Below are 10,782 nucleotides of genomic sequence, written 5' to 3'. Positions count from 1 at the left end.
AGGGAAGGAATTATTTTGCACATAAAATAGCTTCCTTTTATTTACACATGAAATCATAAAATCTGGATATTCAGTAATGTCTGCCAAACCTGAAGATAAAATATAAAATCTATGGGAGTGCCTGGGTGGTTCGGTTGGTTGAGCATCCAATCCTTGATTTCAGCTCAGGTCATGATATCAGGGTCCTGGGATCAAGCCCTGTGTCCCGCTCCCTGCTCGGGGCAGGGGGGTGGGGTCCACTCCCTCTCTCTGCCCCTCCCCCTGATCTCTCTCTCCCTCTCTCTCTCTCATAAGTAAATATGTGTGTATATATATACACATATATTTTATACACATATATATACACATATATTTTATATATATAAATATATATGTATATATGTGTGTGTATACACACACACACACACACACACACATATATATATATATATATAAAATATATATATATATATATATATATATATGAGTGCCTGGGTGGCTCACATGGTTAAGCATTTGCCTTTGGCTCAGATTATGATCCCACACAGAGTCCTAGGCTCGAGCCCCACATTGGGCTCCCTGCTTAGTGGAGAGTGTGCTTCTCCCTCTCCCACTGCTCCTCCCTTCCCAGCTCTTGCTCTCTCTCTCTCACTCACTCTCTCTCAAATAAATAAATAAAATCGTAAATATGTATGTGTGTATATATATGTGTGTGTGTATACACACACACACACATATATTTATATAAACTCTATAGCTAAAAGTAAATATATTGGTATCAGTGAATACTGGCATATAGTAAACAACAAAGCAACATATTTATTGGAAAATGAATCACATATACAGGTGATGCTAGTGACTGAAAAGTAATGCATAATATAAATTAAATGTGATTGCATATGAAGTATATATAGACAGAGCAAGTGTGATGGAAAATGAAATAAAACAAGCAGCAAAAACTTCAATGAATGCATAAGCAAGCAGCCCCAGAACCAGAAAAACTCACCTGGGCAGTGACATTTGTGTTCCACTGACCTGCCCTCACAGCAAAGGGGCTTCTCTATTTGTCTTGTTGTGGCCCTAGCATGAACAGATTGGCGGCAATGGCAGATCGGCAGAATATTTCTAACTTTTCCCAACATGTGTTATTTACTTAGCTAAGGTGTTTCTTAGAATTAGCATAGTAGCTAAATAATGTACGAAATGAATGTGGGTAGATTCAGTATTACGCAAGTACATTAAATGGAAGCGAATTCACTTTCACTATTAAGCTAAACTGCTATTTTATCATCTTTGCTGCCCTTCTGTAACTTTGTGTAATTTCACCCATTTTCAATATTTTTATATAATTATAATATACACCCAACATCATCTTTCAGCTCAGCAAGCCACTAGTTATAGAATCCCACTTCTAACTCACTAGCGAAAAAATTTCAAACGATCATTAATTCATAGAATGCTTTGGAATCAGAGCAGTTTATATATATATATGGTGTGTGCATGTGTGTTATGATAATAAACACAATTATCATATTATCTTCTAGACAGCTGTCAGCAAAGTCTTCAAATCTTTCATTCTCGTAGCTGGGCCAATCCTTTCCTTACTGCACTGCTGTGACACCTGAGGAAGGTCTAATTCTCAACCCTGGTTCTTCCTGTCTGTCCATCTTATTGCACAGAACCAAGAATGCCTTTCTATAGTTCAGGATATGACCTTTCTTAAACTCTCAGACTGGCCTTGAACAAAGATGTGTTATAATTCAGAATATTTAAAAAACTCTTCCCAACATCCAAGACTAAATGTACATGCTGCTTTATAATACAACTGAATGTGACATCAATAACATTTTTACTTCTAGATTTCTGCCTTCAACTCACAGATTCCAGAGATCTGCAGCACCATGAGCTGGCTATAAACAATGTTCTCCTTAATTTTTAAAATTCTTTCATTTTCTTCAGCATCTGCATGTAGAACTATATTAAAATTCTTTTTTTTTTGTAAAGATTTTACTTATTTATTTGACACAGAGAAAGAGATCACAAGCAGGCAGAGAGGCAGGCAGAGAGAGAGTGGGAAGCAGGCTCAGGTTCTCTGCTGAGCAGAGAGACCTATGGGGGCTCCATCCCAGGACCCTGAGATCATGACCTGGGCCAAAGGCAGAGTCTTAACCCACTAAGCAACCCAGCCACCCCAGAACTATATTAAAATTCTTACAACAGGGGTGTCTGGGTGGCTCAGTGGGTTAGGCTCTGACTCATGATTTTGGCTCAGGTCATGATCTCAGGGTCCGGGGATTGAGTCCTGTGTTGGGCTCCACGCTCAATGGTGTGTCTGCCTCTCTCCCTCTCCCTCTGCTCCTCTATGTGTGCTCTCTCTCTCTCTCAAATAAATAAATAAATCCTTAAAAAAATTCTTAACAACAATAACAATACACTCTTCCTGGAATATCTAGTAAGAGTTGAATGATGAAGGTTTAGGTCCAGAAGTAGTAATTGCTGAAAAAATTGGCTTTGGTGTTCTCTAGGAGTGCTATGTTTGAAATCAGAAGACAGCCTTTAAAGGAGGGTGCTTCTTAGCCTTCTAGATAGTTTAACATCCTCAACCAAAATGCTTTTCTGCAGAAGCTTCAAGTTTGGCAAACACATCTCTGCGCCAGGAGGATAGGTCCACCCCAAGTCAAAGTGACAGAAGTTCTTGTGCCTAGGACCCTTCTAGACCTTGCCCTATGTATATCTTAACCTAGCTGTTCATATCTTTTTCTTTTTCAAATTTAAATTCAATTAATTAACATAATGTTTTATTTATTTCAGGGGTACAGGTCTGTGATTCATCAGTCTTATATAATACCTAGTATTCGTTACATCACATACCCTCTCCCAGTTACCCCATCCCTTCCCCCCACCCCCAGCAATCCTGTTTGTTTCCTATGATTAAGAGTCTCTTATGGTTTGTAAGAGTCTCTTATAGTTTGGGACTTATGGAGTCTCTCTGGTTTCATCTTGTTTCATTTTTTCTTCTCTTCCCCTATGATCCTCTGCCTTAGTTCTTAAATTCCACATATCAGTGAGATTATATAATAATTGCCTTTTTCTGATTGACCTATTTTGCTTATCTAGCTGTTTATTTTTAACACCACTAGTAATGGGGCTGACAAACACAAATACCTCTTGACATGGAACACAGTGAAAAATATAACTTCAGTTCTGTATTTGTCCTAATTTTAAAAAAACTAATCTAGGAAACAGGAAACAGGAAAAAATATAAGGATGTGCTACAAAATAACTCACCTGAACTCTTCAAAAACCTCAAGATCAAACACCTGAAACTAATGTAACATTGTGTGTCAACTATACTTTAATTAAAAAAGAAGTCAAGGTCATGAAGGACAATGATGCACTGAGGAACTCCACTCAAAGGAGATGAAGAGGCATGGAATTAAATGCAACCTGTGATCTCTGATCAGGTCGTGGATGAGGAAAAGAATTTATTTTGCTCTTGCTATAAAGGACATCATTGTGACAGTTGGTGGAATATGAATAAGGTCTGCAGATTGAATTATAGTATTGTATTGATGTTAATTTCCTAATTTTATAATTGCACTGTACTTATGTAAGATAATATCCCCCCCTTCTTTTTTAAAGATTCTATTTATTTATTTGAGTGACAGAGATCACAACTAGGCAGAGAGGCAGGCAGAGACAGAGAGGGCAGGAAGCAGGCTCCCCGATAAACAGAAAGCCCGATGCAGGGCTCCATCCCAGGACCCTGGGATCATGACCTGAGCCAAAGGTGGAGGCTTTAACCCACTGAGCCACCCAGGTGCCCTGATAATGTCCCTTTTTGAGGAAATAAACCTCACATGATTTAGAGGTAAAGTGAATTATCTCTGCGAACTTCTTTCTTTTTTACTTTTTTAAAGATTTTATTTTATTTTTATTTTTATTTATTGGCAGAGAGAGAGATACAGCAAGAGAGGGAACACGAGCAGGAGAGGGAGAATCAGACTTCTGCTGAGCAGGGAGCCCGAAGCTTGGCTTGAACCCAGGACCCTGGGATCCTGACCTGCACCCACAGCAGAGGCTTAACCATTGAGCCACCCAGGCGCCCCTCTGCAACTTATTTTCAAGTGTTCTGGGAAAAATAACAGGCAAGAAAATGAAAGTTATAAAAACAAATGTGATAAAATGATAACATTTGGGTAGTCCGGGAAATATTTGTACAACTTTTGCAACTTTTCTGTATGTCTACGATTACTTAAACATACAAGTTTCATTACAAAACAAAGTTGTCTTCCTTACAACTTCTGTAATTTTTAAACTTTCAAAGGATATTACCATTCGTCTTTCAATGTTAAAGTAGCAAACACTTCTATAGTGCTTATTGTGTGCTAGGCACTGTTCTAAGCAGTTGAACACGTCTTAACCCACTTAATCCTCATAGCCACCTTGAAGGTAGGTACCATTACTATTCCCTTTCCACAGATAAGGCATCTGAGACCCAAAGAGGGTAAGAAAACTTGACCAAAGTTTCTTGGGCAGAGCCTGGTCCTTCACTATATACATCCCAGAACAACCACATTCTACTGTGTCTATTGCACCTTCTGTAGAGGTGTTGTTATTTTGTTTTTAAAGATTTTACTTATTTATTAGACAGAGAAACACACACCAAGAGAGGGAATACAAGCAGGGAGAGTGGGAGAGGGAGATGCAGGCTTCCTGCTGAGCAGGGAGCCTGAAGCGGGGCTCGTTACCAGGACCCTGGGATCACAACCTGAGCTGAAGGCAGACACCTAATGACTGAGCCACCCAGGTGCCCCCATGTTGTTGCTATTGTTTAAGATTTTATTTTTAAGTAATCTCAACACCTAACATGGGCTTGAACTTGCAACCCTGAGATCAGGAGTTGTGTGCTCTACCAACTGAGCCAGCCAGGTGCCCCCTGAGCTATGAAGTTTTAGTGTGATTGTTTAATTTTTCATTTCTTGTTTTCGATTTCTTTTTCGATTTCGATTTCATTTCTTTGCTTTTGATTAAAATATAAATAGTATAAAAACACATGTTAGAGTTTATTTTTCTTTAATTATGTGAACTTTGTGGGTGGTCTATATCACATGGCAAACTTCAAAGAGTTTTGTCTGCTTATAGTATTGGACCCAATGTCAGTTTGTCTCCAGGTGTTAAGGATGTAAGGAGCTCCATGAAGTTAACTCTCTAACATACATCAGCAAATCCTCCCTTTTTTATTGACTTCGACATCTGCTTGTCATTGTGAAGTAATGCTAAACAATTAGTATAAATATTTGAAACATATTTGAACCATCAGTATAAATATTTGAAACCTGGGGCACCTGGGTGACTCAGTCCATTAAGTGTCTGACTGTTGATTTTGGCTCAGATCATGATCTCAGGGTCCTGGGTTCAAGCCCCGTGTCTGGCTTCCGGTTCAGTGGGGATTCTTCTCCTTCTCCTTCTGCCCCTCCTGCTGCTCTCTAAATAAATAATAAATAAATAAAAATATTTGAGACCTTAATATTTTCTTCAGTGATCCTTTGAACATTCATGACTTGTCTATGTATAATTTTAGGACACCTTGGCATCAGGGGCACCTGGGTGGCTCAGTCATTAAGCGTCTGCCTTCAGCTCAGGTCTTGACCCCAGGATCCTGGAATCGAGCCCTGCATCGGGCTCCCTGTTCTGTGGGAGACCTGCTTCTCCCTCTCCCACTCCCCCTGCTGTGTTCCCTCTCTTGCTGTCTTTCTCTCTGTCAAAAAAAAAAAAAAAAAAAAAAAGTTACCTTGGCATCATCTCTAACGTTATTGCATGATGGCAAATTTATTGCTACTTTTCTTTTTAAAGATTTTATTTATTTATTTGAGAGACTGAGGAAAAAAAGAGAGAGAGAGAGGGAGAGACAGCACAAATGGGAGGGGAGGGGCAAAGGGAGATGCAGGTTGGTGTGGAGTGGTGATCGCAGGATGTTGAGATCATGACCTGAGCTGAAGGCAGACACTTACCTAACAGAACCACCCAGGGACCCCCCAATTTATTGCTACTTTATTCAAAAGGGTTATCTCATATTTTATAAACAAAATCAAATCAGTTTGAAGAAGCCCTTTTTTTAAAAAAATAGTACAATCAATATCTATAATCTTCATCTGAAACACAGGCTCACTAAAATCTCTCCAGTGGGCAGTTCCCTAAAGCTTTGTTTGCTTTTTCTTAATTTGTCTTACCACACTAACCTCAGAGGCATGGTTTTGCCGACACCAGCACTTGGACGCTGTCAAGTGAACTTTGACATTCAGGCTGGAATGATGCCAGTGAAACACAAACATGCCATTGAGCCAGCATGAGAGCCAGTGAAAAGCCCTGGTTGGGAATCAGCAGGCTGTGGGTTGGCACTTACTAGTCACGTGACTTTGGGTGACTCTGTGAACTTCTCTGAGGCTTATTTTCTTGTTGGTACAACGAGGATAAAAATCCTTGCTCTGGGTCACCTGGGTGGCTCAGCTAGTGGGGCGTCTACCCTGGGCTCAGGTCCTGATCCTGGGATGGAGCCCTGCACTGGGCTCCCCACTCAGCAGAGAGTTTGCTTCTCCCTCTCCCTCTGCATGCTCTCTCTCTCAAATAAATAAATAAAATCTTTAAAAAATGATAAAAATCCTTGTCCTGGCTTCCTCTATTAGTATCACAATGACCAAATTAAATAATGTATGTGATACTTCTTTGTAATATTTTATATAAACTGAAATGAGTTCTTAAACAATTATCAAAATAGTTGGATATTTAAAAAAGAAAAAAAGACAAAACAAGACAGCAGAGTGGCTGGTACAGTGAATGGACGTAGTTAAAAGTTTGCTGAGAGATGGGAGCAAGTCTCCAAAGGTGGGCCCTACGAACCACTCCTCCTAGGGTCCTGAGGAGGTACAGTTCCTTTCCTTAGAATCTGGGCTGGCCTCATGGCTTATTTTTACCAGTGGAATACCACGGCAGTGATACTATGTGATTTCCAGTGCTGGTTCTAAAAAGCTGTGCAGTGTTACTCTGGGCCTCATGGAATGCTCACTGTAGGTAAGGCTATATGGTAAGTTGGTCTCTATGTAAAAAACTCAAATGCTCTAAGATGTTACGTTGTAAGGAAGCCCAAGCTCGCCAGGTAGGGAGGTTCAGGGGAGGAGAAAGATCTCTTTTCCTTCTACCCATCTTAGGTTCAAATTAGAGTAACAGAAGACAGTTTAACAAGAGAAAAACAAATAGAAGTTCATTAATGCATATGCCGCACACACATATCTCTGTGTCTGAGAGCACTCAGAGATGAGTGATTCAAAGAGGTGGTTAGAATTGGGGCTTTTATAGCATCTTAAGAAAACAGTGGTGAATTTTCAGGGAAGTGACAAGAGCAGGGCAAAGGTTTTTCAGTTTCTAGGGCAGCAAATCATAAAAAGGCAAATATATGGTGGGGGGTCTAATGTAAACTAAGGGATAGTTAGTAAAGTTATTTATGTGGATTCCTTTAGTGCCATTTCTGGGCTGACATTTCTAGAGCGGTATCCAGTGCTTAACTTGTCTTTCCTGGTAGAGAAGGGAGGGGGAACACCTTCAAAAGTTTATGTCCTGCGTTTAGGCAAATAGGGGGAGGGCGGAGAGCTCCACTTGTATTTGCATCTTAAATGTCCACAGGTCAAAATGATCTTTATGACCCAAGTGATATATTTTAAGGTGGCATATTTTGCTACCCTTCAGAGGCCACGTGGAGAGAGAGGAAGCAAGAGAGAGAGAGAATATTACTCCGCCAGGCCCCGTGTCTTCCAGCCATCCGAGCTGTGCCATTAAATATGTGAATGAGATTAACATCCGAGACATCCAATCCAGACTAGCTGCAAACTGACTGTAGCCACATGACTAACCCCAAGGGGGAACTGCCCAACCCGACCCAGTGAACCACAGAACTGTGAGAGAGAATAAATTGTTGTTTTAAGCCATTAAGTATTGGGGTGGTGTGTTACAAAGCAATCGATAACTGGAATATAGAATAATTTTTGCCTTTTCCACACATGGAAAGCTTGTCGAGTTAATTAGTGTAGAATTTCATGAGACATTTAGGACAAAGTCCCTGATGGATATCCGGACCTATTTCAGTTGATTGGCTGCCTCTTGCCAAAGGCACATTGTTCTAGAAAGTGCATTTCAGGGGGCACTGAGAAGAAAATGATTAGTGAGTCCATGGCAGAATACAAGAAGGAGGAAAAACATTTTCTACTTTTAGGCTACATTTTTATTGCTTTTATAAATGATTGCTTTCAACCATTGCACAAATTGTATTTTTTCAAAGGACAGGTTTTTTCTTTTCTTTTTCTTAGGATATATTAAATTTCTCCTGTGGTTTAATTTGTGACCAATTTTATAATTGCAGATTTCTAACTATTTTAATTAACTTTTCTGTTCAAATCAGTTTTGCTGAGATATATCATTTACATACAGTAAAAATCACACATTTTAGGTGTACAAGTCTTGAGTTTTGGTAAGTGTGAAAGGCCATGACCCCCACCAGAATCAAGATATAGTTTTTTTTTTTTTCAGTAAGTTTTTTTTTTTAAGATTTTATTTATTTATTTGACAGACAGAAATCACAAGCAGGCAGAGAGGCAGGCAGAGAGAGAGGGGGAAGCAGGCTCCCCACTAAGCAAAGAGCCCGATGTGGGGCATAATCCCAGGACCTTGAGACCATGACCTGAGTCGAAGGCAGAGGCTTAGCCCACTGAGCCACCCAGATGCCCTGAGTATTTCAATAAGTATAAAAAGTTCCCTCATGTTCTGCTGTACCCAATCCCCTCCTTCCATCCCCACTTCCTGGTAACTTTTGATCTGATTTCTTCCCTTTAGCTGTGTCTTCTTCACACTGTTATGGAAGCAGAATCATACAGTGTATGGTCTCTTATGTCTGGCTCTGTTTGCTGAGCATTAGGACTTTGACGTTCATCAGAAGTAATAGTCTGATCATCACTTTTAATAGTACACCAATTATACCACTTTGTATTTATGTGTATCCTAAGTGAATGGAGAGTTATAAATAGCTAAGTAAGCCACACTGTGATTGTAGTTTATCTCAAAATTCTGTCTGAAGACCACCTGAACCAAAATCTCCTAGGTTCTTGCTAGAATCTCGGTATTCCAAGATGAACAAGAATATCAGAGTTAAGTGGTTTTGAGTTTGAATCTAGCTCTGCCATTGATTAGCGGCAAGAAGTTGGGCAAATTTCCTAAACTCTCTGCACCTATTTTGTACTTGGAAATAATTAATGTATTCCCCCAAATACTTTTGAGCATCTATCATATGACAGGCACGGTTCTAGGAACTAGAACTGCAGCAGTGAATAGGACAAAGTCCATTCCCTCATGTAACACACATTCTGTCAGAGTGAGATAACAAAAGCACATAAATTTGAGATAAATTTCCATTGGTGGTACTCTGTAGAAGATGAAACAAGGTTTTGGCATAGAGGGTACCTTAGTTAAGATACAATCTAGACTACCTGTCACAGAGAAACTAAGAAATATATTTAAACAAGAAGGAAGGGTTCCCCTCCCCCCTTCCTCTGTGAGAGTCTGGAGGAGGCAGCAAGGGACAGAGGTAGGGTGGCTCTCACCTTTATCTCTGAAAGCCTTCATCTCTCCATCTCCTAGCTGCTTCAGCTCCTATAATCTTGTCTGTATTCCAACTAGGAGGAAAGTGGAAAAGTTTTAGGGGAATTTGTGCCCATTTTTTTATGGGTACATCACTTCTATTCACATTCTGTTGATAAAATGTAGAGGTACCTGTCTGCAAGGAAGACTGGGAAATGTTTCTTCTGTAGCCACAAAGAGGGAAAACTCCAGAGGAAGAGGCATATGGGGATTGGTAGACAACAGGGATCCCTGCCAGAGACTGGGACTGGGTGGTACAGGAGGCTATTTTAACTAGGGTAATCATTAAAGACCTCTTTCGGAAAGCAGTAGTTGAGAGTCTGCGCCGCCTGAGTGGCTCAGTCTTTTGAGCGTTGGACTTTTGGTTTCGATGCAGGTCCCGATCTCAAAGGTCCTGGGATGGAGGCCCACCTCTGGCTGTGCACTCAGCAGGAATCAGCTTAGACATCATCTCCTTCTGCCCCTTTCCCTGCTCCGTACTCTCTTGCAGTCTTTCTAAAATCAATCGATCAATCTTACAAAAATTTATTTAAGAATTTAAAAAAGAAGAAGAAAGGAAGAAAGTTGAGCTAGGGTAAATTTCAGTCCTTACTAATTCATGAGGCACATTTTCCCAACGTGTTTATGACTCCTACGCTTTTCTGTATTTCCGTTTACAGAACCCTCACCACCAATCTTGAGTCCCTCTTGAAACGGTAGGGAAAATTGACGTCAGCCTTGGGCGGCCACCATGCAAGTGCAGTCCAGAGGTTCGCGCGTGACCTACCAGCCGGCCTTCTGCCGGGGATTCTGCTCATGCACGCCGAGGTCTGACCCCCCTCGTTCAGCCTTCCATGGCCTTCCTCAAGGGCAGGACGAAGCCACGCCTTTCTCTTGCTCATTTTTCTCTCTGAAACAATTTTGGGGTGGAGGGCGGGCGAAGAAACATACCCGTCTCATGTTTTGACGCTACATCAAGAACAGAGCCTGAAAAGAAATACTAATTTCTATGTTCCAGGGGAATTTTTCTTTTTTAACCTTGTGGCCAGGGGCCATTCTGAGAATGTGATGAACGCTGTGCACCTTCTCCCCCAGACAGCGCCCAGTGGGGTCAGTTCTCCGCCTCTTCCCCGCCCCTCA

The 10,782-nt window shown here is 40.7% G+C and overlaps 1 long non-coding RNA gene across 1 annotated transcript; it reads right to left on the bottom strand.

Moving 5' to 3' along the window:
* Positions 1-5,335: 5,335 nt before the first annotated feature.
* Positions 5,336-10,613, bottom strand: LOC309848635. Its single transcript, XR_014303181.1, has 3 exons — positions 9,796-10,613; positions 9,627-9,698; positions 5,336-5,468 (listed from the first exon to the last, which is right to left on the bottom strand). It is a non-coding gene; the product is annotated as an uncharacterized lncRNA (long non-coding RNA).
* Positions 10,614-10,782: the final 169 nt, after the last annotated feature.

Source organism: Mustela nivalis, assembly GCF_964662115.1.
Source record: "Mustela nivalis genome assembly, chromosome: 15".
In the NCBI taxonomy this organism is placed as follows: Eukaryota; Metazoa; Chordata; class Mammalia; order Carnivora; family Mustelidae; genus Mustela; species Mustela nivalis.
Note: the sequence above shows the minus strand (reverse complement) of the source record. Positions and strands in the feature narration are given on the sequence as shown.